The sequence below is a fragment of the Pan troglodytes genome, chromosome 14 (genome assembly GCF_028858775.2).
Source record: "Pan troglodytes isolate AG18354 chromosome 14, NHGRI_mPanTro3-v2.0_pri, whole genome shotgun sequence".
Lineage (NCBI taxonomy): Eukaryota > Metazoa > Chordata > Mammalia > Primates > Hominidae > Pan > Pan troglodytes.
In genome coordinates this window covers 86,288,959-86,314,215 of record NC_072412.2, presented here as the reverse complement: position 1 = coordinate 86,314,215, position 25,257 = coordinate 86,288,959, and the positions used below count along the sequence as shown (strand labels likewise).

At 35.1% G+C, this 25,257-nt stretch overlaps 1 long non-coding RNA gene across 2 annotated transcripts in view; it reads right to left on the bottom strand.

Moving 5' to 3' along the window:
• The window catches only part of LOC134808144 (uncharacterized), a 350,440-nt gene that overhangs the window by 88,304 nt on the left and 236,879 nt on the right, over window positions 1-25,257 (bottom strand). For both annotated transcript variants that reach the window (XR_010150531.1, XR_010150532.1), the window contains one exon: window positions 10,693-10,803. This is a non-coding gene — a long non-coding RNA (uncharacterized LOC134808144). The remainder of the gene's footprint in view (window positions 1-10,692; window positions 10,804-25,257) is intronic.

Below are 25,257 nucleotides of genomic sequence, written 5' to 3'. Positions count from 1 at the left end.
AAAACTTCATATTATACGTTTTCATATGTTCTTTCAAAACGACTTAGTCATCCAATTACATATTCTGAATAAGCTCCCACTCCTAGTTCCTTGAATGGCCATTTCAAATTTTGTCTTTACCCTCATGTTCTCTGTCTCAACATGCTCTCACCTCACAGAAGATTATTTCTCTTCTGATACCACAGAAAAAGTATGAGTCCATTATGAACCCATTCCTGAACTCCTGCTTCCTCACCAATAGCTGCACCTATACATATCTTGTTTACCCTGGTGCAGAGGAAGCAGTAATCTGATTTTTCATGCCCTGCACCCTGAAATCTATCTTCTCCAGAATGGTGATCCACAGATGACCCCATCATTTCTGTGCATTATTCTCACTTTCTCATGGCCCTTCCACTTTAGGATGAACATAGTCTCTAGTCACTACCATTACATTCAAAATTCCTTCCATGGCTTTTCATGATTTTTTAGCCATTGCCTCATAGCAATTGCTCTCCTTCTATAACCAGGATCTAAAAAAGCAGCTTTCTCTCATTGTCTCTAAAATCCACTAAAATTCTGCAGCTGGCCCACTGCTTAACAACCTTCAAGTGAGTAAATCTGATGCCTCCTTCTCCTCGGCCATACCCAATGTCCTTGAAATAGATTAGATGCCTTACCCTGAACTTACATAATGTTCTGAGCTTATCTGTATCATGGCATTTGATATGTCTTATTATTATCTTTTTATTTATTTATCTCACTCACTTTACTCCTTGCACCCAAAACACCATCAATTTCTGCTGATATTTGCTTCTTAATATTACTGCTGTGCATTGTCTCATTTTCATCCTAGCCCAATTCAGGTCTTTGGAATTACTTGCAAAAGGTTAAGATAGTGCATCTACACCTGGCAAGGGCCACAGGCTGCTTCCACTCATGGCAGAAGGTGAGAATACTGTCCTCACTACCTGAGTGATAAAATCATTTGTACACCAAGCACACAATTTACCCATGTAACAAACCTGCACATGTTCCCCTGAACGTAAAATAAAAGTTGAAAGGGGGGGAAGAAAAACAGTAGAGACTAGAATAGTGATTATCAGGGGCACAGGTTGTAAGTGCGGGACTCAGAGGGTAGGTCAGGGAGATACTGGTCAAAGGACACAAAATTTTAGTGAGGAGGAATAAGAAATCTATTGTACAACATGACTATAGTCAATATGAATAAATTGTATTCTTGAAAATTGTTGAGAGTAGATTGTGTTCTCAGCACCATAAAAAGATAAATATATGAGGTAATGCATATGTTAATTAGCTCAATTTAGCCATTGCTCAATGTATATACATTTCAAAACATCATGTTGTACACCATAAATATATATAATTTTTGTCAATTAAAAATACAAATATAAAAGAAAAAAGACTAAGTTGCAACAATTCAGTTTACTTCATCAAACATATTTCATACTTATTTTTAATATGTTCTAGACACTATGCTAGATGAGATTATTATATAAATAACAAAATCCAGAAAAACTTCCACCATTCATTATTATATAGACAATTTATGAGTAATTGAAGGGATAAATTAAAGACCTCAAATGATTTGTTATGAGCAAATTATGAAAATAAAATTATATACTTTATTGACAAAATTCCTAAAAGTGGCAATTTAGAGAAATTTCATAGTTATACTTTACCTCAATTTTAGTATATCATTTTAATAAGTATCTTAATGATAGGCTCATGTAAAAGACAAAAACTTATGGCCTGGATGAAGTTCAGTTAGACAAATTCATAATCAGTTAAACAAATGAAAAAAAATGGATTAATGAAATTAGCTTCCTGAATAGAAATCTTGTGCTCTTTGCCTCACCTTTTTCTCTCATTCATTCATTCATCTAACAAATACACATGGAAAAACACTATAAGAAACATTTTGCATGTTTCTGAAAATACAGATATAAGAACAGACAAAACTAACATTAAGTTAGGGGTCAGAATGGAGCTAACCCACGATGTAAAAAATTATCTATTGACTGACAGAGCCTTCTCAAGGGCCAGAAATGTTTGGTATCTTGACTTATGTGCTGGTTAGAGGGGTAAAGATATATGCAAAAATTCATCCAGTTGTACGCTTAAGATTTTGCACTTAAATATAGGAATAATATACTAAACTTCAAACAATAGCACAAATAATGAGCCATTCTTGTTATTGCCTTCCGTAATAACCCTTCTGCCTATATAGTATAAATCCAAAATTTCTTTGCGTGGGCTCAAAATGATTCGTGATTTGTCCCCAGCTTACTTTTCCAGCCTCATTTCTTCCCAACTTGATTCTCACACTTTATATTCCTCCCACGGTAAACTTGTCACACACAGTTCCTTAGTGCATGAGTGAGAAGAGGCCTGTCTCTGGAATATTGGATTTAGTGTAGTGAGCCTTAAAGTGCTCACACTTGTAATCTCAGCACTTTGGGAGGCCAAGATAGGCAGATCAACTGAGGTCAGGAATTCAAGACCATCCTGGCCAACATGGTGAAACCCTGCTCTCCTAAAAATACGAAAATTAACTGGGTGTGGTGGCACATGCCTGTAGTCCCAGCTACTCAGGAGGCTGAGGCAGGAGAATCACTTGAACCCAGGAGGCGCAGGCTGCAGTGAGCCGAGATAGTGCCACCGCACTCCAGCCTGGGAAACAGAGCAAGACTCCATCTCAAAAAAAAAGTTTTATATGTGATAAAATGAAACACGTCTAGTGGAGAGTTGGTATGAAGACTCTTCAGAGGATGCTATGGAATCTAGAAACTACATCACATGAGCATTAAGATACGGAAGAAGGCTAATTCTGGAGGTAATAGAAATCAGTTAGGAATAAAAGGCAACTTTATTAAAATATAACTATAATTTTCAAAAGAGATGCATCCTTTGACGCTACAGAAGTAAAAAAAAAATAGGATTAAATTATGAACATGACTATTTTTAAGTATCCATAAATGACATATAATGAACTTTCTCAGAGCAGGACTAGACATCTGGCCAAACTAAACTGGTATAAAACCAGTATAGAATGGAGCATAAGCTTCTAGAATGCTAAACACCAATGTAAAAAGTAGTTGGGGTGAGGGTCTGGCTTTAGAGGGAAAATGAAATAAAAGCCAGTTATAGTAAAATGAGGTGAAGATCACTACCAAAATAAACTATGAGAACAAGGACTAATAATCAGAAATGGTCTGTGTGTGAGTCTATATACTTTACTATACTCCAAAGCTAAGAAGGCAATAAATGATGTACTCAAAAAGGGAAGGGTGGCGGGTGGACAAGGACACAGGATGTAGGCCCCAGAGCAAGGAGGATTGGAAAAGGGATAGGGAGACATCACAGGAAAGGCGATACAAAACTGGCTGTCCAGGCACCAGGGAGCAAATTGTCAGGCTCTCAGCCTCCTTTGATGAGCCAAGATAGTGTGACAGCACAAGACAGGGAATGCACCATCACCCAGAATTTTCAGACCTTTCAGAGCCTGAAGAGAATGATTCTCTTAAAAAAAAAAAAGATCCCTGAAATAAAAACAAGAATGCTCTGAAAAGGAGTATTAATGCTTTTTTTCCTTATTTGAAAATTTAAGAAAATCAACACCAGCATGGTGTTGCCTGAGCACCAGGGCACAGCAAGCACATGACAAAGGAATTAGTCTGTGGTAAATGGTATGACCATCTTCCCTCCAACAAAAGAACTAGATCAAGTTTTAAAGGCCAATTCCTTCAGATCTTCATTTTATTTGTACTCCAAATGAGGACATATATACAATGTTATAGCAGTTATAATATCCCTACATGATATATTATTTCTTAGATTTCTTTTTTATTTTTAATTTTTTGGATACATAATAAAAAATATGTACTCCATACATATTTATGGAGTACATGTGATATTGTGATACTGGCATACAATGTAGATTTGATTCCTTTTTAAATTCATAAGCTTAGATATAGAAGGGGTACCATAAGATTTCTCCTCAAATAAGATATTATTGTATAACAGACTTGATGTAATAAATACCCTGAATTGTAAAGAGCTATTATTATTCTGATGACTTCCATTCTAGATGCCACAAATTTGGGGTGAAAAAAAAAAGGTTCTGTATTTTGGGCTGAGAACCTGAGATTATTTAAAAATGATTTCTACATGGTATGGTAGGAATTTTTTTTAAAGGATGAAAAACTGTGGCAAGGGAAATTTTGTCACTGTTAGAACAACCATTTAAATATAAGGAAACTCCCAATTTTGCAAACTCCAATTTTCAACTGCATGTGCAGGGAATAGGGAGTTGTTCTGCACAAACAGAATTTTGACAGGACAGAACCGATAGAAGAATAAAATCATCGTTGGCACTAGTGCTGACTGCTGAAATGACTAAAATGAGGCTCCACAACTGCAGGGACCACCTTCAATGCGTGACATTTTAATGAAAGAATCACAGCTGGATGGGACCCAAGGTCATTGAGGCCAGGCCTCGACCCAGTTTAAGAATGTCTTACCCTGCATCCCTGACAGATGGCCCGACCAGCTCCAGCCAGAGTTCGGCACCTTAGAAAATAGACCTGTTCCCTCTTATACTTTTCTAGAAGTTACAAGGTTTCACTTAACATTGTATCAAAATTGCTATCATTGAATCTTTATCTGTTGGTCCTAATTTTGTCATATAACAGACCTCTAAAGAATCTACTCGTTCAGCAGGACAACTCTTAACATATTTTGTAACATCTAATATGTTAAACCTTCCCTTCTTTGAGCTAAACAGTCTGAACTTTTAAAATTATTTCATGTTTGGAATATTTCCCAGAATCTTCACAATCTTTATCTTCCTTTGCTAGACAATTTTACCTTATAAACCTGTCTTATTGTGCAGCATCCATAGCTAGATACAGTAGTCAAAAGTAGTTGGACCAGTAAAACATGTAATGAAATCATTAATTTCTGTATTTCAAAGTATATAGCAATATTAACCAGACTAAACACCAAATGGATGGGAGTATTATGTTTTTAGTTTCATATTAACTTATGAAAAAATAAGAAAGAAAAATCTTTCGCACAGAAAATGCTACAAGTACAATTGATTTTTAAAACATGTTAACTGTGTGAGTTTAAATCTCATGCCTGCCAGTCATACTTACAATAAAGTTATAAAATACTTTTACTTAAATTTGAATAACAAATGCACAAAAGCATACAAAGAAAAGTATACAAATTTACTGTAGATTAACAAAACAAATGTGAAAATATCCTAGCTTGGAAATGCTAAATATTTAAAATATACTCAATTTCTTAGAACTATTTATTAAATAAATGCATCTATATGATATTCCCTATGGAACTTTTAAGGGAACATAACAAATTGTTTCTAAAGGTCATAGAAAGAACTTGTGGCTAGAAATAAGCTAGGCATTTTAGAAAAAGAAATGAGTGAGATACCATACCACAAAATATTAAGACATTTGATCAAACTACAATAATTTGAAGAGGGGGATCTGTGTCTGGACAACACAGAAATCAGAATCCATAGCCCTGAAGCCGATAATATATTTAAACAAAAAAAATTAAAAGTTTTTCACAACAGGGCCATAGAAAGAGAGAATATTTGTCTAAAAAATTATTTCCCCTTATTCATTTCTCTTGAGATTATAAAATTGGCACAATCTTTCTAGAGAGAATTTTGGTGCTGTTTATTAAATCTTTAAAAATATTCTATGTTTTCACACAGCCAATTCTTATGTAGAAACTCGAAGGAAATAGTAAGTTATTTGGACCAAGAACAGCACAGAATAGGTTCTTTATATGTGATATAAAGAAAAATATTAATTCTAATAATAGTAGAATAAATTAAAAGTTATGTACCATATATTGATAAATGAGCAATAGTTTCTATAAGAAGCAAACTCTCCAGATCAAATGCTCCAAATATAAAATAACTTATTTTGCATATACAGCATAAAACAGGTGTTTCTGAATAGTGATCGCTCACCACTAATTTGTGATTCAAGGACCATGCTTCTTCTAACTGTGGATCTGCCATTCCCAATCTATGGCTTCCAATGAAGACAGTCTTATTTGGCAAAAGGCAAAAGCCCTTGAAGTAGCATATGTATGAAGTGTTATGTGTCAAGCCTTCTGTTCACATTGCATTTGTAGGAACTCATTCGCATTGCCACAGTTTGTTCCTGGGGACACTGAGAATGATGGCTGAGCTCAATGCACTGGATGAAAGAAAACTATGTTTGGTGAACGACTAAGCTATAGCTGCCAAAGTCTCTTCTTGAATCTCCAAATTGTACCTATCTTTCCAAACAGAGAATACATCCACCCACTCCTCCAGGAAAACAACCAGAATGCTCATCTCAAAATTCAGGATCTCTAAGTAAAGGACAGTTCCCTCCATCAGATCTGGAATGAGGTTTCTGTGGGTTCAGTGATCTATGAACTAAAAAAGCCAATTATTTCTTGCTCCACAGACAAGACAACAGCATGGGGGGGAAAAACACTATTTGCAAAAATTAAGAAGAAAAAAAGAACAGTTACTAATTCACAGCAATTATTAAATATTCCTGAGAAGACATTAGGGGGGCACTCAAGATTATTTTAACTAAAGATTATTTCACTTCACTTATGCAGTGAAAGGTTCTTTTTGGTTTTGTCCCTGTTCATGTTCTTCCATCAAGTGTGTATTAGGTTTCTATTCTTTTGCTTTCTGTTCAGTTCTGTATAATAATTGCCATATCCAAAGTTCTTTTCTAAATGTCTCACTTCTATCTCAATTGTGGCTCCCTTGAGACCATCTGAAAAACATGGCCCAGAAGATCCTATCCTCAAACTTCTCTTTGCTATAGGACTGATTAATTTCTTCAAGTGAGAAACTACTGGGCCTGTTGTTCAATGATTTTCTCAGTCTTTCTTTACTATTTGGGATGCAGAAGCAATAACTTTCCATCCTGTAAATCTTTTCTATCTAGACTCTCTCTTCTACTGAGCTCTCTCCTTGTACACCAGCCAAAACTCATTTCAATCACAGTATCTTTTAGCCTTCCTTAACTTTGCTTTTCTTGCTCTTAATAAAAAGTCTTAGGTTCATTGTTTAATTAATTTAATTCCATTCTTTGCAATTAACTTAATTCCAATTTCATGATTGCTTACTGCCATGAATTTTCTCCCTGTAGAACTGAATCTTTGTCACATATTTTTGATATGTTGTTTTGAAATTTGCTTCGGCTTTTTGTGTTGAGCCATGGGGAAATCAAAGAGAGAAAATATTTTTTAAATGTTCAAATGGTTGGATACTTTTGTTTCTAATTTTGCTTTGTTTTCTAGTTTTATTATAGTTTAGCCATCTTATTTAATTTTTATTATCTCAATTTTTAAATACATTTATGCTTTTATTTTTGGCCCATTACTAGTTCATGATTTTCGGAAATGTTACAAGAGAACTTGCAAAAAGATGCACTATCTGTTGGATACAAGGCTTAACACCAGTCTTTACATAAAGATGTTTCATTCACAAGGTTTTTTGGGATTAATATTGTAGTTGACATGACTCTGTCTTCAATAATTTTTTCAGGGAGATGCATGGATACTATAATTATAAGTACATTTCAATTTTCTTTACATGTGTGATTTGTGCCTCATTAAAAATTTTGTGGTCAAACCCTTTGCCCTCAATACTCTATAGACACTGCTTTATTTAATTCTGCAATCATTACCAAGAAGTCATCTGACACTGGCATAGAGCACTTGAACTTATTCCTCCTCTCTAGCTGTAATTTAGTATCAACAAATCTCTAGATCTTGGCCATTTTTCCTAGCTCAAAGCAAGTAAAAGTGGCACTTCCCTTCTAAAGCCATCTTTGTCCTGTTGCCCTGTAAGGGGCTGGATATTATATCCAACTTGTTCCCCAATTGTCATCTTTCCAAATAAAGAATAATTGACTAGAGGTCTTCAGGATCTTCTTATTTGGTCTAATGAAATTTGTCATATGCATTGTTTCTGGAGAGACATGCATTAGTTTTCCATATCCTCTTTCACTTAGGTCCAGGTTTTCACTATTTCTAAGACATTATGCAGTATAATAATGTAGTTATTACATAGTTTATTATAGTTTAGTTTTAATTGTTTCTGATCATTTCAGTAACTTCATGCTGAAATTTATATTAAAAGAACTTCTTTCTCTCAGAAGTACATGGTGTACTTTCTGAGACTTTGCCGATGTACAAACATTTTTTGTTGCTTTCAAGCATGAAGGATTACTTAGATGAATACAGTATTTGTTTGTTTGTTTGTTTTTGAGATGGAGTCTCACTCTGTTGCAGAGGCTGGAGTGCAGTGGCGCGATCTCAGCTCACTGCAACCTCCACCTCCTGGGTTCAAGCAATTTGCTGCCTCAGCCTCCTGAGTAGCTGGGATTACAGGCACCCACCACCATGCTTGGCTAATTTTTATATTTTTAGTAGAGATGGGGTTTCACCATCTTGGCCAGGCTTGTCTTGAACTCCTGACCTCAGGTGATCTACCCACCTTGGCCTCCCAAAGTGCCAGGATTACAGGTGTGAGCCACCGCACCCGGCCCAAATATTCTTGAATCTTTTGTACTTTGTATTGCTCATTGCTCTTTTATATCTAATTCTGCAGAATCTGAAGTCTGCCTTATTTTTGCATTCTTTGTATGTTACCTGCTTTTTTGTGTATACTTGGGTATTTGAAGTTCAAGACTTTCTCCAGGATAATAGAAGGAAATATATCTACTCCAGTCACCGTATTTCTTCATGGTTCCATAAAATAGAAGCACTGACCAGCTCTGCTGCCATCTCAGTGAAGCACTTTGGAAAATAATTTCTGCCATTCTCTGCCCCTTCTCTCTCTGCCTCATTGAAAAGGAAGCTACAAAGACTAATGAGAGCCTGGCATCCTTTGTTGTTGTTTTTTTTCCACTAGATAGAAATAATATATGAAAGGTCATTGCCTACTTGTTGTTAGGTCTCTGTTTTAACTCTCTTGAAGGTACTTGCTCTGAAAAATGAAATTTGTTCTATTTCTATTTTGCCCAGTAACCAACACCAGGGCATATCCTGCCCTTTTAAGGGAAAGTCTGCTATCTCCATCTGTCCATCTATAACTGTTTGCTTGAATTCATTTTGAGAAGTTGTAAAACACTCAATGTGAGTCTAAGCTGCTTCCTTCAATCAAAAAATAACCTCATGCTATATTTCAATGCCCAGTTGGCTCTTGCATCTATTTCAATTAGTTAAGAAATTAAGACACTTTGGGAGGCCAAGGCGGGCGGATCACGAGATCAGGAGATCGAGACCACAGTGAAACCCTGTCTCTACTAAAAATACAAAAAATTAGATGGGCGTGGTGGCGGGCACCTGTAGTCCCAGCTACTCAGGAGGTTGAGGCAGGAGAATGGCATGAACCCGGAAGGCAGAGCTTGCAGTGAGCCAAGATCGCACCACTGCACTCCAGCCTGGGCAACAGAGCGAGACTCCATCTCAAAAAAAAAAAATAATAAGAAATTAAGAATAGGTGGAGATATGACTAATAGGCTCCTATGAACCCCATACAAAGATAAATACACATTTTTATCTATTTGTATTAGTTTTGTTTTTCTAGTTCCTGATGAACTCTCTTTTGCTCTGAGAGAGAGAGAGAAAGAGACAGGGAGAGAGAGAAGAGAGTATTGGAAAGATGAGTAATTCAAGATGGAAAAATTGCATGTCTTCATCCACTCATTTCTCTTTAGTTTTATTATATGCATTTGTTGTTCAGTTTTGTGAAGTACAATGTCAGATTCCAGACCCAACATCAGCAGCTGTCTTTCTTGATGTAGGAATAGCCTTGTCAACTCTCAGACCGAACTTACGTTGTGAGGGGAGTTCACTGCAGCCAGTCTCTTGACTGTTGCTCTGTAATACGTCTGCCATCTCTTGCAATAGTTCCTGTCACCAAGATGCATGAGGGTACCACTTGCCAACTTGAAAAAACATCCGTCCTGATTTCTGAATACTACTGCTTAGGTGGCTTTGTTCATTACTGTCATCTGTGATATAGCATCAAATTTGTTTTGTTACTGTCACCTGTGATACAGCATCAAACCAGCTGTATGTTGCCTTCAAGTGCTTCTCCTTAACCTGGTCTTACACACACTCCTTCTGGCCAAAACTCCTCAAGTTGCTGACAATTTGATGACTTACATGGTTTCAATCATAAATGGAAATTATCTCTTGGTTTATAGTTTAGAGAAGAGAAAGTGGTGATAAATCATACACGTGTCCTCATGGTTTCATCATTCTTCACAGTGCTTTTGAAAGTAGTAGTTACTACTTTCTAGTTACTATCTAGATCTTTGAAACTTTAGAAAGAGAAAACATTAAATAGAAGAAAAGCAAGGTCTTTCATATAGCAAACACTCTTGGTTTTCTCTGCCCATACTCAAATTTGGAGGTGTGATTATAAAGCTACAGGAAGCTAAAATGTGTTTTCCCACCCAACACATAACTGACTCTCTTTGCGTTTCTATGATACATATCTCAGTGGACTAAATCAATCTATATTTCAAATTCTTGGGAAGGAAGGAAGAGCAAATAGATTGTTTGATTATAAGTGAGTATTATATTTGTCCTATTTCCATTTATTAAGAGAACAGAGGTAAGATTACTTACAGGCGTGGTGGCAGGCGCCTGTAATCCCAACTACTCGGGAGGCTGACGCAGGAGAATTGCTTGAACCCGGGAGGCAGAGGTTGCAGTGAGCTGAGATGATGCCACTCCAGCCTGGGGGACAAGAGCGAGACTTCATCTTAAAAAAAAAAAAGATTACTTAGGTCTGGATGATATTCTGACATTTAGAAAGATATTGTAAACATCTATGAGTTTCACTATCTTAAGTTTCACTTATTTTTCATCAAGTTAAGTGTAAGTCAATATTTTACTAATTTAACTAATAATGATCTGCAATAGAACAAAATCTATGTTGCCAGTCACTAATGGTGATTACATAGATTCATTCCAAGAGAGCTCATTGGTTCTCAGAACCAGAGACATGAAAAAAATCACTTAATTCAAGATATTATATAAAAAGAATAGGCATTCTATAAATGTTTTGGCATCTATAAAATGAACAGATGCCAAAACATCTACAGTATCTAAAACAGGCTTTGGTTAATGGTTTGTGTTAATCAGACCTGGATATACATAAAGGGAATGTGAAAGCACAGCAAAATAGGAACAAAAGCTAAACAAATGTCATTCTTTTCAACAACTTACTAATACATGGCTAAGAATGTATTTTCTGTATTTTCAGAATAAAATAAATTAGCTATAATAAGCTGCAATTCTGCTAAGGGTTGGAAGTGGTGCTACCATTTGGAAATGCCAAGGTATTTAAATGAATACTACTAAATCTATTACAGCAAATCTCAACCCAAAAGCAATTTGTATTTTGTTGTTGTGCATGTTGATATAAAAGAAAAGAACATAATGAACTGAAGTTTCCCCCCCAAAGGAACCTGACCTCCTTAATGGGGGAAAAAAGAAAAGAAAACTAAAATTAAAAACAGCTGTTTGGCCTAAAAAGAGAAAAAGATTCCCCAGTGACAAATTTACAATCAAGAGGAAATCAGTTCCAAAAAATAAAATGAAGGCAACCAATCTGATTGTTTCTGAATTTATATAAAATAATTTGAGCATCAAAGGACAGGAAAGAGAAATGTCTGCAAAGGACCCCTCTTAGTAACTCTCCAAAACTAATACGGAAAAAAGAAGAAACAAAATGTAGTACTTGAATATATTATCCATTTATGATTTTTTAAACTGCCACAAAAATTTCAATATGCCTAACAAAGCTATATCAGAGATCACTGATGCTAAACTCTAAATCTAACCACACTACAACCTGTACCTTGAATACAGAGACATCAAGAGTGTCCTATGATAGGAAATAAACAACATTTCTAGGACAATAGGTAAATAGCATACATAAAATAAATTTAAAATATAAATCCCATTTCTTTAGCAATTAAATTGAAATAAAAGCATGCAGAAAAATTAGAATCAGAAGTGGTAGTAAAATCTGGATCTGCTTTAATCAAGTCAATCCATCCTAAACCTACAAACTGACTTTCTTTCTTGATTGAAAAAATTCACTATCGTAAGTGAAAGGCACAGCTAGTTTCAATTTGCAACTCTTTGCTCTCGCAAAGAACAGCCTAAAATTCTTAACACGTGCCTAGTGCCTGCACCCTGCTTGCAATCTAGATTATTACATAGTTAGGAGTGAATACCAAATGCCTCACAAACTGGAAAAGATTTAAGATAGAATTCAAGATATGAAGATGACTTACAAGTTGCAATCTAATCCCAAGACTTTTGTTTAACGAATTTATTTTATTTTATTCTGCATTAGTATAACATCTCAAAAGATCAGGTTTATGTGTAAATAAATGAGCTCAGTTCAATTTTTTACAATTGGGAAAAGAGGAGAAATAAGTACTAATTATATTGATTAAAATACTGTGGTATCCTGTGAACTCCATTTGCAGTTATCTTTTTGTTTACCCTCAGCCTCACTTCATGTCATTAGGTTTTCCCTTCACCTGCCACAATTTGAAATGGTTATGAATATCGTGCCCCCTTCTTAACCGAAGGGAAGTTTTGCCAAACGATGCTGTCAGAGGAGTTGCTTGAAGGCATATGTAATTCATAGAATGAAATTTATGTTCTCTAGCAAAACATATTCAGAAAATTATTTTACTTAAAAAAGAACTCCAATTTGTTAAGATACAATTTCTTTTAGTTACCCCTTAATGTTGTTAACATTATATCCATTGTTTGGTGCTCCATAAAGATACTCAGAAAAACATACTAAGAAACCCATATATAAAACCTTTTGTATTGCCACAATAAAAATTGGGATGCAGGTAATTAGTGATAAAATAGTGGAAAAAATTCAAAATGCCCATGCTATTCCCAACGGCAATGAATGGTTTCTGTATGAATAATGACATGTACACAAAATGAAAAATAACTTAGTCATTTTTAAGAAAAAGAATGATGATAACTGCATCCCAGTATGATGATAAAACATAATTTCAGATGTTGTGGCTTTCGACCAGAGGAGGCAGGATCCTGAGCAAGGGAACTCTCTGGTGGCCAGAACTGCTGAGCACACATTCTGAAACCAAGACACTAAAGCTCGATGAGTACTCTGAAACACCAGGAAAGGCTAAACAAGTTTCCAAATTGAAAACTCAGAATTTTCTCTATTTGCTTTACCTGAAATTTAAATTATGTATGACAGGATTTTTTTAGTCTTACCAACTAAATTGGGGAGAAGTAGCAAATAAATTTTTGAGACAAATGAAAGTTGCTTTTCTTTCATAACATTGACCATAATGTTTGTTCATGAATGTCTAAAAAAGCGGAAAAGAGGGCTTCCAAGGGGCTGTTACAGGAGGCATATGCAGAAGGGGCTTTGTCTGTATGAGGGTCTCAAGGACAAACTTGACCACAGTCATAAAGAGACAGCCACAAAAGCCGTAAGTTGTATGGATGGTTCTTTCAGCCCATATTCTGTCAGCCACAGTGGATGAGGAATGCCCTTTGAAATTTAACAACCAGCACAGTAAATTCCAACCAGGTGCTTTATTAAATCTTCTTAAAACTTATTCATATTTTTAGATTATTTACCTTTTGAAGATACCAATTCTAGAATGTTTCCACTGGAATTTTTACAGCTGGTATGTTGCATTTATTTAAAGATAATTCACTTATTTTTCCCATGTTTATTAAACAAATATATGATATATACATACATATACACATGTGACCACAGAACAACAAAATGCGCAACAAAATGAGCAACAACCACAGAACAACCACAGAACAACACACAGAACAGCCACAGAACAACAAAATGAGCAACATTATTACAACACTGAGTTGATATGATTCCAACTGAAAGGAAAAACACTCAACATTTTAGTTTCTTCCACCCTTATTATCAATAAACACTAAACGTTCCTTATGTATTTTTTAATCCTGAAAATAGCTTGTGAGTCTATCCTTTCCCTTGATTGTTTCCTTGTACATCATCTCAAATTCTGGGTATGCATATTTGGATATAATTATAATACATATTTACAACAGATTCAAAAGGATTTCTTTACCTTTTAAACTAAACTGATTTTATGAGGAATCCAATGTATTGCTCATCCCTGAGGTAAGATAAGTCGATTTTGTTAAGACTTAGGTATTTGTTTTAACTGAGTCAAATAGTTGTTTCTGACAAATTTAAAGCAACCTTGGGCTTAACAGTCAAATATGACATTTGAAACAAGGAAGTTGTAAATCCCTCTCTACTCCACTCAGATCACTGCTGAGCACTGTGCTTTTAGAGAGACATCGATGAATTTGAGGTTTTTGAGAAAAAGGAGGTATAGTTGATAAAAGGATTCAAAATTATGCTCAAGGAGAACTTTGTATGAGTTATGGCAAAGAAGCTGATAGGGCCAACTATTCCATGTTTCTATGAACAAATAATATGCTTATATAATGTATATAAAGAAGTTCCATGATTTCTCAAATTTATAATTCAAAATACCATAAATCAAATTAGAATTCAGAATCTAGCTATATTGCACAAATAAAATGTAAATGATAGCTTCACTCATTTTGGGTAGGAATTATTATTTTTTTCATCCCTCTATATAAAATGGAATTTTGATACTCTTATAGAAAATTGAACGTTTTACAGGGTCTCAGATTTTATATAACCTGTGGGTGCCTAGATTTTGCAAAGCAAAATCTATTATTCTGTAAAAATCTCTAGAATATAAGGATAAGAAAAGAGTTTGATGACATTTGGCATGTCTTATATAGTCATGTTCTTTTTTTAAGTTGACACTTTTCAAACTATGCTTTTCAGAACTAAAGTTTCAAAGGAAGTCCTTAAGGGAATCTTTGGATGGGTAAGTGAAAATGAAGGGAATACCCCATCCCTACAGTAAGATTTGATTTAGAAAAATGCATTTTGCCGCATTATACTTATGTGTTTATATACACACGGTGAAAATGCAGTGCATTTTTTAATAATCATTTTTATAAAATATCTCCTTATAATCAATATACATTGTTAGTATGATTTTTACCAAATTTATCTTAGGTCTTTCAGGATACTCACGAGAGGCTATATAGTATGTAAAAAATGACTACATTTTCATTCCATGTTTTGTGTACCACTTGGCATCACTCAGGGAAGAGAGAGGTAACATTTCTCTTGTACTCGCTCTTGGGCAAGAGCAGTTCCAAGAAAATGTGATTAGCTGTAATCTAGCCTCTTTCATTGCACTTGCACTTTTGAGTATCCTCTTGATTGCAAAAGCATAGGAATTGTACTACAAACACTATGATCTTTGCTTATCGAGATATAAAAGTATTTTACAGTAGCACTATTGAAACTTCCATTTTTAAAAATATTAGTTTTCCATGTAGTGTTATTGCATAATTTCATTCATTGTATACACAGATTACCAGGGTCTACCTTATTTGGTAGGTGTAAGAATTTAATACCTAAAGGACATAGACCTTGCTATGAAAATATTAAAAATAAAATAAGGGAAGTAAAAAAAATCAACAGAAAATTGTAATGCGCTATGATAAGTACCATAATGAAAGGATATGGAAGAGACCTCTAATTCAGATTAAAGGGACAAAAAAAGCTTCACAAAAAGAGGGACATAATTTAATTAATAGTAAAATATACCCCAGGAAGTAGAAGAGCATTCCAGGCAGAAGGAGAATGTGGTAGAAAAAACACATGTGGATTTGTATGGTTATAAGAAAGAATAGTACAAGTTAGAGGGAGATGAGAAATAAGACTAATAAGAGATAAAAGATCATGAACTTTACATCAAGCCAGAAGTTTGAATTTCATCATATAGGATAAAATATTTAAATATTTCAAGCAATGAGTATGACCGTGGAGTTGGAATCATGAAAGTTTGAGGAATCTTATACAGAAAAAAAAATGAACAGGGCTTGGATATATATGTATAGTGTGACAGAGAGATGTTAATAAAGACACCTCTTCCTTAATGTTTTTAAACTAAGGTGAATGAGTAGATGCTCTCGGAATTATAACATTCCACTAGAACCACTTAATATGTGCCATTAAAAATATCTTCTTGCCAGGTATGGTGTCTCATACCTGTTATCCTAGACCTTTGGGAGGCCAAGGCAAAAGGATCACTTAAGTTTAGGAGTTTGAGGCCAGCCTGGACAACATATTTAGAACCCATCTCTATGAAAAAAATAAAAATAATAAGCTGGGTGTGGTGGCGCATACCTGTAGTCCTGGCTACTTGGGAAAATGAGGTGGGAGGAGGATTGCTTGAGCTCGGGATGCCGAGGCTGCAGTGAGCTTCGATCATGCTATCGCTCTCCAGCTCAGGCAACAGAGCAACACCCTGTCTCAAAAAAATACAAAAATCCCCTAAAATTTTCCAGGGAGGACTTGTCACTCCAGTAAAATATTTTGTTTCCTTTATGCCACTTAAACAACAGGTACCATGCCTTTTCTTAACCAGACTATCTACATCCTTTTCTCAAAAACGCACCCTTCCTCCCTAGCTGGAGCTCATCTCCGTGAAAACACACCTAGCCATCTAAGAAAAGCACATACTGTCATGATGTTAACCAACCTTCAATTTCTAACACAGACCCACCGCTTTCTCCTCATGTTTGTTACCTTTGCTTTGGCTTCAAAAGTCTTCATCAATTTGCCCTTTTCTTAACCACATTGTTCCATTATAACTCTCAATTATTTCTTCAGTTCACTAGTTACCTGAACACTAGATACTTTTCTCACACATGTGGCTGAAATAAGTATAAAACTACTTCTGGCACACCCATTTGATTGGATAATTTTTCATGCTTTCACTTTATTTTTCTGCGAAAGCTTTTATCACCACAACTAATAAAAACAGTGAATACTGCTCAGGGAAATGTTCTAATACCTGCAAAAAAAAAATTCTGTAGTCTATGAAGAAATATCTTCTCTTGAGTTTCCACCTAAAATATTCACATACCTGTGCAAATATAAAATCAGCTGTGGGTAACTTTCCGTATTCATTCAATTCCTTACAGTTTGTTTAGTTTCTTCTGTAATGCTTAAATTTATTCCACAGCAAATCCAAACAAAAACAAATATTTCAAAGCAACTTAATAAAACATATGCCAAAACAAAACAAAAAACCCAAAAATATTTCTTTATAAATAAAAAAGAACCGAATGAATTGAGGAAATGTGTATAGATCTGAATTCATTTCTAAGAAGTTTCTCTCACTTATTCCTGAATGCTCACTTGGATTAATAAGATATTTTCCATTTTGCTTTCAATTCATTGGAATCTCTGAGGTGGGAGTTTGGGAGTTACCAGTTGTCCAGGGACAATCTGACTGAGAAGCTAGCATGAGTAGGATTTTGGAGGGGGCCTAGCAAAGGTCAAGGACCCCTGCTGAGTCATAGGCCAGAGAATGACACATCAAGTGACTTGTCCAAGGCAATTTTTGTTGTCTCTAAGCCCTGAAAGAAGACACAATATCATTTCCCATTATACCCACTACCCATTTACCATTGCCCTGACAGGTTTTTCTTTTCATGTCCCAGAACTGACAAAAAGTTTCTCTTTTCTTCTAAAAGAAGAATAGAAAAAGAGGAAGGGACTACTCCATTTAGAGATAAGAAATGTTACATTACAAAAACAAAAAGAACAAAAAGATTACAAAAGGGGATAATAATGGAAGCTTCCAAAGGATCTTCACTTCAATATAGGCCAAGCTGTTCACTGTCTTCCTCTAGCTTGATTGGCAGGGTAAATCTTCCCTGTTGATAAAACGAATTCCCTCAGAACTGACTATCTAAAGTGTGAGTGTAGCAGAAATCTTTCTCTGGTAACATTTGGTAATGTCTATAGAGGAGCTATTTCTATCGTAACTTCTTAAAAGCGAAATATATAAGTTACACTCTAACTGAATGCATTCACTGGGCCAGGCAGTTCTTCATGATCATTTGTATGACATATGCTCTGTTGTCCTTGCAAACATTAATTTATTAAGTGTTTATAGATCTATTTCCTGAAAATAAAAGGCCTTGAGGCTTCTCAAAAACCACAGGGCACTTGATACGTTTTCTATAAACTGGTGAGCTATTGCAGGAGCTTGACTGTTGCAGAATTGGAGACAGGCTGTTTTAGAAGTGAAGGACAATGCAGCTGTTTGGAAATATTTGTAGTGGTGTTAGCTCAAATCATATAATATGCAAAATTTGTCTTTAAAATAGAAATGAATGAATGAATGGATGCATGAATGAATGGATGAATGAATGAATGAATGAACACCTTAAGAAATTTTACAGATGACTTATTAGACTACTTTTATGGATGATTAGGGAACAATTAGCAGTTCCAAAACATTTTTAGTGTATGTCTAGCAGAGGTATAGAATTAATTGCTCCTTCATGCTTATACCACTATTTTGATGGGATAGGACTCTCAATTTGAACAGAGACCTCATTAGAAAGTCTCCCAAACCATTACATTGTTATGTGTATAATCCAGGTCTCTATCCTTTAACTTCCTTCTCTGTATTATGTTAATTTTTCTTCCAAATAATTTCAAGCATTGTGTGTTTTCCACCTTTTGTGACTCTTCCTATTACCCATATGGGAGAGGAGTATGATAAAAGAGGAAGATGAGTCACTAAGAAAGGAATTGATGTCCCTGACCTAAACTTTCCCTTCTTCTCATTGCGTATAGTCTGCCCTTCAGACTATCTCAACACTCGCATGGCTCTGATAACCATGTACACTCTGAAAACGCAGAAATCTACATTTACGACTCTACTTTTTCTCCTGAGCTTCAGATTACTACATTAAACTGCATACAACTCATCTATGCCACAGGCATCTAAAAATAAACTGGTTTAAATATCCATTATGTTCTTTCATTAGTCTATTGTCCTGCTCTAATCCCTAAGCCAGGAAGTAGGGCCAGATTCTACTCCCAACTGTTGCCCTGTGTACATTATTAACCATGACCACCCCTCTGCCCTCCGTGAAACACACATATCCACTTACCTTCACCTCTGCTATCACTTCCCTAATCCAGACTACCATCATCTTTCACTTAAGCCCAAGTTTTCGCCCAGTTTCCTAGTTATGTACCCTGTTTTCTTCCAATCTATTTGCTACATTGCAACACAACCTTTCTATAACTATGCTTTTCATGGTTTACAGTTCTTCAATAGCATCTCCCTAGCCTTTGAGAAATTTCAAACTCTTTGACCTGGTTTAGCAATGTGTTTACAATCAGAGAGCCCAGCTTGCCTCTTTCATCTGATCCCTAACTTCTTCCCTAAATTCAACCCCAACAACATAGACCTTTCTCCAGTTCTTTAGAATTACCACACATTCTCTAAGTCTATACTTTCATATTATCCTTGGATGAAACATTCCCCTACTGTTCATGTGACTAATTCCAACTCATACTTCGGATTTCAATTTTGAAGGTTTTCCTGACACAAATCTCATCTGAGCTCCTAACCTAGACTTTCTTATCATCATACAAATAATGCTGTATTAGAGTTGGTTTTACTTATCCAAATCTGGCCTGTAAGTTCCAGAAGGATAAGAAATGTGTCTGTCTTTTCAGCACCTAGCAGCTAGAATTCTTATCACTTAGTAGTTACTCAATATATTTGGGTCAAAGAGATGAAATTTTCAGGGCACACAAAGTCCAGACTATAATTTTAGTCCTATTATAATTTTAGGTTAGTTAATTAGGTCAAAGGTAAAATAAGGCAAGTAACAAAATCTATTTTTAAAGATGTAGGGAAACAGATTTTCAAAATGGGTTCATATGACTTTCAGTTGTCCTCTCTGAGTAACTCAGAAAGGCCAGATACCAATTGGTAGAAGGTTCTTCCACATCGGAATTTAGTAAAACCCAACCTATCTATAAAAAGTGACTTTTATCTTTTTATTTGTCGTCATTCCCCATTTTAGTAGGAATATTAAATTAAAATTAAATTTTAAAATCCTTCCTAAAATTTCTTTCTGTTGGTACTGTTATTCTTGCTCAGACTTTTTAACCTAATAAAGATTGATTGACTGAGCCTTCCGCCTCTGAAGATCTGGAATCTGTTTACTGGCAGTTTACTGGAACAGAGCCTGAGTTTTCCTTACCCACTTGACATAAGTAGCCGTAGCTGTGTGATTTCAAATTGCACTACTGCTGATTTACTAATGGAATTGGATGGGTGGATTAAACTTTATCAAGAAACTATTGGGTCTGATCTAAGAGCTAAGCACTCTATAATCTTATATCTCATCAAATCCTACCTTTCACTAGCATTAAAATTTGGATAAATGCTGTTCAAAGCAACATATGACAGTGAATGACTGAAGTGCTGGTTCTATCATGACAGAGAACTTTTATTGTATTTTCCTATCTGATTATATCATATTCATTTACACAATATTATTGATAACAAGCTGATTTGCATTTCTTATCTCTTCTCAAATATGGATATATAGATACTGATACAGATACATGGATATGGATACAGATATAGACATAGATACAGATAAAATGGTGGTTTACTTTCAATTCATCAATTTCCCTAAACTATTAATAGTTTACTGGTATGCTTTATTTATATTTACTGGTATACTAAAAGTGTTTATTTAAAGTTATCAATATTTAAAAAACATTTCTCCTTTGAGAATTCATATTTTTAAATTCATCATATTCATAAAATATAAGTAAATGCATTAGAAAATATTGCAAAACCTCATGTGCAATTCTTGCTTTTGGGGTAACAGTTTCTAAAACTAAAAATGCCTTTTCTTCTTTTAAATGTGGCCTAGGCCTTAAATTTGTAGTAGCAAGGTTGTTTTTTTTTTTTTAAGAAATTGTAAGGAAAACCAAGAGTTCCTCTTTAAAATGTTCACTTACACAGCAAGAGATACAAATATATATTTTAGTGGCCTGGATTTTTAGAACAGTTCATTAGTGCCATTTAGCAGGTAATAGATATTTTGCCTAAAGAAGTTTACGGGTTTTACAAATAATTTCTTCCTCCCACACACCAAATTTAACAGTTTTATAGTCCTTTACAACTTCCACCCCATTCATGCACCTTGTCATTATACCAGGAGCCAAATTTTAATGATTTTTGTTGCCTCTAGCACCGTATACATGGTTAGAAATGATGCATCTCAAACTCTGATTATTACCAAACTTTACTGATGGAAAACATGTCCATTGAGTAAGTAATAATGATGAGTGAGATTTCATGCTGTTTTACTGCCAACAGACCATCAGAAACACAGTTCAGTTCATATAAAAACAGTCTTCAACCAAACAAGTCAGGATGGCTGGCAGCCTTGGTAAACATGTAAATGAACTTGATAACCCTCTCTGTTTAGAGAGTTCATGTAAAATACTCTCCTGCTTGCTTTATTTGGCTTGTTTTAAAATGTCAAGGGGTTTGCAATGAGGCCATTAGCTTCTAAATTCCTAAATGAACTAAATGCGTATCATGGTGACTGACCAGGACCTGAAGCATGACACCCGATGACTCTTGAGGAAACCTGAGAAATGCACAACAGAATCTAAAGTCTTACCAAGAGTTATGTGTATGGCAGCTAAAAGAAAACATTATTGGGTTTCTACAACTACTGAGGAACGCCCTTCAAAAAACATGAAGAATTGTTGTTATGATAATGTATAACAATGTGATAGTAATAACAAATAATATTTATTGAGTACCTGGTATTTGCCAGATCCAAGACTGTCTTCATATGAATTCATATAACCCTTACAACATTTTAATGTAAAGAATTTTTTTTTTTTTGCATTTCACAGATATGTAACACTGAACATCAGGAAGATTATCTACCCTGCTCAAGGTCACATATAAGCTTTGAATACAGAGCTGGAGTTCAAACCCTGGTATGTTGGATTCCAACTCCTCACTACATAATGTATACCACATAGCACACACAGACATAATTTACATTTTATTTATTTTTAAATTTAACCTCTTATTTTAATCATCTGAGTCTTTTCTGAACCTCTGCATTTTATAGTAAATGGGACAAGAAGGGACAAAATTGAGTAATTCATAATTAATAACAGGTGACTGTGCCATGGACACATTTAGTTGTCCCCTTCAAGGCTCAGTTGGTTCTAGACAAAATGAGAGAGCAAAGGTTTGAATTTGAGCCCCTCCAAACTTCATTTTATACACAGATTCCCACCACCTATCTTCCAGAAGGTGCCTATCCTTCAAGATATCTCTCACTGCCACCCGACTGCACAGGGTTGGACAATAGTCCAAACTTGTAATAGACTTTGGGGACTCGGGTTGAAGAGTGGGAGCAGAGTGAGGAATAAAAGACAACAAATATGGTGCAGTGTATACTGCTTTGGTGATGGGTGCACCAGGATCTCACAAATCTCCACCAAAGAACTTACTCATGTAACCAAATACAACCTGTACCCCAATAACTTCTGGAAAAATAAATTTTTTTAAAAAACTTAATGTCTTCTTTACATAGCTTCCCAACAGCACAGGTTACAAGTCTGCATTGTCTTTGTGTCACTCTGTGACATCTTCACTGGAAATTTTTTCTATCTATCAAAACTCAATTTCTATTTTATCTAGTGAAAGGAATAACTGCTGCCTTAATAAGACTTTTTCAGAGTGTACTAAGGTGCTAATAATTGCAAACCATTTTTGTCAGTGATTTTCCTTGCCAAAAAGCCTGTTTTTTCTCCATTATGTAATGCATTCTCATCTTTCCAAATTTGTCTACCCCTCTGTCTTCTATTAGTTCTTATATTCAATACTTGACAAACTCTGATTCAGCTTTTTCTCTAACATTCAAAATATTGGCTCCTCGAGCACACATGTGAACACACATGCGAACACACATGTGAACACACATGCAAACACACACACACAGACACACACACACACATCTCTCTGGATGCCCTCTAGGTAAGCACCATTGATCCATTTATGAGTTTGTTTCCTGGCTTTCAGAACTACTATTGTACTCTACTTTTAGGAGCTAATAACTCAGTAATAGCACATCTGGAGGAAAATCAAAACTAGCACAATAATAAATAATAGTGGAGACAATTGCATGAAGTCTAATGATGGGCTTCAAAAGCAAAATGATGAAAAAATGATTTTTACAGAATGTGGGATTTAAATTAGACTTTGAATATATGCATAAGTTAAGTAGAAAGGATAAAAGAAAACCAGGAGAGAGGAATAAAAATGTTTCAGGTATAGCAATACCCATTCTGTGTGATAGTAAGGAGGAGAACCTAGAGTTCATTTCAGAAACGGTAGAAAATAGTAGAATGTTCATAGGATAGAGTAGAATTATGGAGAGTTTTGAAAGAAAACATCACAGTGTTGGAATGTTATGTGAAGTTGGGAAATAAGCTTTTAATATCTATGTTATTTATATTATCCTGAAAGCAAACCCAAGGTGTCAGGGTAAGGGACTGACTATTAGTACTTACAGCAATAACGGCCTTGGTTTCCGATGCCCATTTGGTTTCCAATGCCATTCAGAGTGTTGGGAGAGAACCAGATAGACTCTGCCTGTGCGCAAAGGGGATTTCTTACACCACACGTGAGGATGCCTGAAATATAATTATGGAAGCTCATACAGGCTACATGCTATTCCCTCTTCCCTCCTAAAGAGAAAAGAAACTTTTCCTCCCTAATGTTTTACAGTCCTTCAGAATGTGAACAGATGGCTTCATGACTCCAGGCTTTATCTTGCTTTGAAAAGTGAACATATTTAGAAATAAATCTTCAATTCTCCCCATAGATTGCTCATTATTTATTCAGTCATCTTTTATTTCCTTTTCCCAGGCTTGTCCTTTAATTCAGGTACTAGTTTTCTTTGCTTAGGAGTCCTGAAATGTGCAGAATTATGAAAATATTAACCTGCTGATATTAGGCAGGCCTGAGTTTGAATTACAGATCCATAATTTAGTTGAGTGCTTTTGCACAGTGGTTTTACATCTTTGAAGTTCAGTTTCCTTAATTATAAATTTTTTTTTTAAATTTAAAGGACCTACCCTGAAAGTTAGATTTTTTTTAAGTTTATTAAAAATTTAAAAGTTGTGTGATTTTAACTGGAAAATAACATAAAGAACTAAGAAAATCACCTGGCTCTGTAGTAAGGGTCTAATCCATGCTAGCTGTAATTATTATTTTTTAATAGGATGAAGTGTCTAAACTTTCTATAATTAAAATATAATTATAATTAGAAATCGTTAAGCTGTAGGGTAAAAATAATGTTTAAGTATAGTTACCTAAGAACCAACTCTCTGAAATGAACCAGTCCTACGTTTGGGTTTGAATCTTGGCTCTGCCATTTACTGACCATGTAAATATGTAATTACTCAGCCTTCTAGGCTTTATTTTCTCATGTATAAAAAGGTTGATAATGACACTTCATTGTATTGTCACAAAAATTACATAAGATAGTTCATAAAAAGCGTAAAACTTGGTATGTATTAAGCTCTCAATATATACTAGTTATTTTAGTTATGTTAGCGCTTTAACTTGTTATTGAGATGATAGAGAGTGGGGCTTAGAAGTAAAATTTAGTCAGGAGGATAACCAGTGAACTTTTGCACTGGTGTAGGAGTGAGGGCCTGGACTTCTGTGGAATCAGAGAACCCAGCCTGTCTAGAGTGTGCAGGAACATTCTGAATATGTCTATATGTCTATATATACTTCTGAATACTCTGAATATATATATATATATATGTATATTCTGAATATGTCTATATATACTTCTACAAAGAGGATCAACCTTTGTAAAGAACGTCTCAACCGTGTTTTCCCAAATGGAAATAGTCTGAGCTTAGCCAGTGTAGAGGCTTGACTATTAGGCCGATTTCACCCTTTCTATTATATTTCTAAAGTCATGGGAGAGGTGGCAAGGAGGAGAGTAACATGTTTACCTTGAGTAACCTTGACCACAGTAAACAAAGGAAAAACTAGAGGAAGATTTATTTTGTTTTACCCTGTGAAGTGATCATATATTTTGCTGTTTTCTAGACACAAATAAATGAGTCAAGCTCTGTGAGTGTTGAAAAAATATGGATAACCTAAAAGAATTTAATGCATTGAA